Source organism: Gekko japonicus, unplaced genomic scaffold (assembly GCF_001447785.1).
Source record: "Gekko japonicus isolate JY-2015 unplaced genomic scaffold, Gekko_japonicus_V1.1 scaffold852, whole genome shotgun sequence".
Taxonomy (NCBI): Eukaryota; Metazoa; Chordata; class Lepidosauria; order Squamata; family Gekkonidae; genus Gekko; species Gekko japonicus.
This window is the reverse complement of record NW_015159739.1, coordinates 482,406-486,855: the sequence shown is the minus strand read 5'-3', so window position 1 is coordinate 486,855 and position 4,450 is coordinate 482,406. Positions and strand designations below refer to the sequence as shown.

General features: G+C 40.4%; 1 protein-coding gene across 1 annotated transcript in view; it reads left to right on the top strand.

Annotated features, from left to right (window-relative positions):
• Window positions 1-4,450, top strand: part of SHQ1 (SHQ1, H/ACA ribonucleoprotein assembly factor) — a 103,676-nt gene that overhangs the window by 61,820 nt on the left and 37,406 nt on the right. The gene's annotated exons all lie outside the window — the stretch shown is intronic.

The following is a 4,450-nucleotide window of genomic DNA, read 5'->3' as shown; positions in this document are numbered from 1 at the left end:
CCTGCTGGTTTCTGGAGCAAGATTCCTTTGCTTAGTATTTTATTTGTTTATGTAATTAATTTATACCCCACCTTTCTCTCCAGTGGGGACTCAAAGCAGTTTACAACATTCTTCTCTCCATTTTATCCTCACAACAACCCTGTAAAGTAGGTTAGGCTGAGAGACTATGACTGGTAGGGATGGGCACAAACTGGGAGAATGCAGTTCAGTTCATGTTTGCAATTCAAGAGGTTTGTTTGTGAACCGAATTGGGCCATAGTTTGTAGCCCTGCAAACCCTGCAGTCCCTTTCAACAAAGTTTGCAGAAAGCCCAAAAAACAGCTGCGCACTCCCCACCACGCAGCCTTTTTTTGGATGTCTTTTGCAGTCCCTTTAAAGTTTAAAGGGATGGCACAAGGCAGCCTGAAACAGCTGAGCAGCAGGGGGCCACAAACTTTTAAAAGTTCATGGTCGTTCGTGATGGTAGACCCGTCACAAACTTCTGTTTGTGAACCACAAGAAAGACACAATTCATGATGAATTTTGCTTCATAGTTTGATTCGTGCCCATTCCTAGTGACCGGCTCAAGGTCACCCAGTGAGCTTCCACAGTGCAAGTGGGGGATTCAAACCTGAGTCATCCAGATTCTAGTCCAGCACTCTTAACCACTAAAACAGATGGCAGACTAAAATTGCTTTCTCAAGTATTGCCACATACATTGCTTTATTAATGGGGTTAAGACCTTTTTATGATATGTATAATTAAGAGCAAAGGAATCATCTTCTGGTTCAAATCAAAGGTCCATTTAGACCAGTAGAGTTTCCCTAAGAACTGTCAACTGATGCATTTGCTGTAATAGTTTAGTCCCAGTTTGTTTCAGTCATCTATATGAACCGTGGCTCTTCATAGGATCATTAAATTGAAATGCTCCAGATCCTGTTTCAGTGATCATGTGCGGTATTAAAAATATGTGTTACCGTTGGTCAGTTTAAACCCATGTTCAGACGGCCTGGGAGAAAGGTCTGTAAATGAAGGCTGCTGCGGAATGCCTAATAAGTTAGTTAATTAGTTTTCGGAATTCACCCTTTCAACTAGGCTCCAGTCAGCTTCCTTGAGCTTAAGGATGAAGCAGCTCTAATGCCCAGGTTGTTTGCTAAAGGCTTCTGCAGTAGCTTTTCAGTATAATGAAGGCACACTAGAGGCCTCTGCAGTGAGGAAGCTGGCTTCTTAAATCCCTTAGGTCCCTGGGAATTTCCTCCGGGATTTGCAAACTACAGTGTCTAGGAGCAGGCAGCTCACAGATTAATCTGTTTTTCACTTTGAGCTTAGTGAAAGAGAACCTCTGCATAGCTCTTGGAAATCAATGGGTAGGAGCCAATGTGGTGTAGTGGTTAGAGTAGGATCTGGGAAAGCCATGTTTGCAGCACTGTTCCACAATGGAAGCTTGCTGGGTGGTCTTGAGCCAGTCACATGCTCTCAGCCGAACCTATTTCACGAGCTTGTTGTGAAGATAAAATGTAGGTGAAGAGAATGTGAACTACTTTGAGTCCCCATTGGGGAGAAAGCTGGGGTATTAATATAGTAAATATATAAATAGAAGGTGTAGGTCAGCTACATTCCCTCCCTTTGACTGTTTTTTTGGGGAAAAGAGAGGAGTGGTTTACACAGCACCTTTCCCAAACTCAAGGCAGTTTACATAAAATGCAATTTAAATAAAGCAATATTTGAAGCAATAACGATAATATTCAATGGCAAAAAACAACAACCCTGCAGCAGTCCCCCTTCCATTGAATCTGCCTCCAAAGGCCGTCCAAAACATGGATCTTGCAGCCCATATAGAAATTTATAAGAAAGGAATTTGTCTATTCCAGAGCTTCAGGAAAGTTCCTGCAAAGATCGTGCAACTAGTACTTGATGGCTTTATCTTAGGAGAGGATAAAGTCAAGAGAGCCTCTACTGCCTTAGAGAGCTCATAGCGAGGCCACCTCCCAAGGGACTTCAGAGGCAAAGAATCAGCAGCTTGGGCCTGGACGAGCACAAATAAGCCATGCTGCAAAATTGGTAATGAATAAATCTTTTTATGATTTGTAGAAATAAAAAACCCTACCTATACCTATTGATGGGGAGTTGGGCGGGGGTATTTTGTATGAGTTTGCAGCTCACGTAAAATGTAATGCATCAGTCAGTTCTTAGTTACAAGCAGGGTCCAGAAGAATCCTACTGCTCTGAACCTACTCTGGTGTAGAGATGTAAAATTTCCGGAAATTTTGAAGCTCGGAAAAAACCCTGTTTTTCCCCCAGGTTTTTTCGGGGGGAAACGGAAATTTTCAGAAAAATTGAAAAAAATGCTACATTAGCATTTCTTTTGTCTTTTCTAGATTGAAAGTCATTCTGTTACTTTAGGAACATAAAATATGACTATGGACACTTTTACTTGGCATGAAATTATCACAACTAGCATATTAAAAATATAGTGTATCCAAACAATTATTACAAGCAGAATACCCACCCACATGCAAAAACAAAACTGAAACCTTTTTATTTTCTTCTGATAATAGCACCTCCTAAAGGAAGAAATGCGTCTTGTTCTTGCATTGAAGAGTTCAGTTTGTAACCTAGGACTTGCTTGTCCTCAGTGCACAGAAATTAGATCAATCTGATACCATATATATATATGGTATCAGATTGAAAAATAAATGATTTGGAAAATATTTGAACACCTTGTCTTAAAATATTTTATTCATCATGTTAAAATAAAACATTCCATAATCAATTTTTTTTTCTTTTTTCAATTTTTCGAAAAAGAACAAAAAAGGCTTCAGGAAAAAAACATTTTTTTTCTCCTGAATTTTTCCGTTTTTTTTTCCGGGCTTTCATATCTCTACTCTGGTGGAGTGAGTACTGTATCATCTAAAGGAGGCATAACCTTGGGAAGTACTGTTATCTTTTTTTTTCTCCCCCTGTCTAGGTTCAGCTTCAGTTGCTGTGGGACTTTACAAAGCATGTGCAAGTGAATGTGTACTGTTTTCCTGGAGTCTCCCTCTTCTTAAAGCTTTTACACCAAATTGCATTTTTATGCCCCCCCCGGAGGGGATTTTTTATTGCATTTTTATTAACACTACAAACTAAAACAGAAAATAGGGAAGGGGACTACATATACGGATAAAGAAAAGGTACCCACTACTGACTAAAAACCCAAGAGAGGAGGTCATCAAATCAGCTTAAACATACATTAGCACTTAATCACGCTAGTCCCATTATGAACTAAGTCAAGTATACTATTATCTTTTTCTATTCTTAATTTTAACTGTTACAGGAGAGATCCCTAAGCATCTAGTTTCAGTAATTTCAAAAGCACGGCTCAGAGTCCTTCAGTCTTCATTTTCCCTTGCCCAGTCTCTTTTGCAGTTTGTAAGGACTTTTGGGGGCTGCTTCCCCTTTCTCTGACAAAGAATCTTCTCCGGAAGACCCCGAGTCCAGCTCGCCACTGGACCTGCTGTCCATCCCTTTCTTTTCTTCCTCCCCTGGCTCTCCCAGCTGGACTCTTAAAAATTCCCATGCTTTCTGAAAAGAGTCAATTTTTTCCTTTTTATCCTTAATTTTGAAGGTTACACCCTCTGGAATTAGCCATCTGTATCCAATTACATTTGTCTGGAGAAAAAGAATTAAATCTTTGTACTTCTTTCTCCTTTGTCTTATTTCAAATGGAATGTCTTTTAAAATTCTGATAATGTTTTCTCCAACTTTCACGGGTGTACCAGATGCCGCTTTCAGGATTGCATCCCTCACATGCCTCTTTGAGAATCTTATCACTATTTCCCCAGGCAGATTATTTTTCTTTATATATCCAGAATATGACCTGTAGGCCACATCCATGTCGCTCAGCAAAAATTCTGCCTTCATATCTGTCACTGGGGCCAGCAATTCACTCATCATTTCCTTCAGATTCTCTCCCTTAGTCTCTGGAATGCCCTGGAAGCGAAGAATCAAATTGGCTTTTTCCATTTGTAGCTGTAACAGCTGATCTTCTGTGGAGATTTGCTTCTTTTCCAGTTTTTGTACTTTCTTCTTCACCCTTTGGGCAGTGGCGTCCACTTCTTTCACCTTCTCAGCTGTTTGATTCATCATTTTAAGAGTCTCATTCAACTGTGTTTGCTGGGTGGTGATACATTGATTCATTGTTGACAGCTGCTCCCTGAGATTATTCATCTGATCCAGCAGGAGGTGCATGGATTCCGCCAATGTCTTTGCCAGCTCGTTGGTTGCTTCCGGTCTTGAACTCTCAGTTCCTTTCGCTTTTAACAGTTTCTCTTTCTCTGTCCTCTTCCCCCCCATCTTTTTGGATTGTTTACTTTTGCAAGTTTTAAAAGTCTCTGAATATGCACTTAAACTCTCAAGCTTGCCTTGGTAAGTCTCTCTCAACAGTTATAACCGCTTTCTCTTCCGCTTCTCCCACTCCTGCCTGCCACTA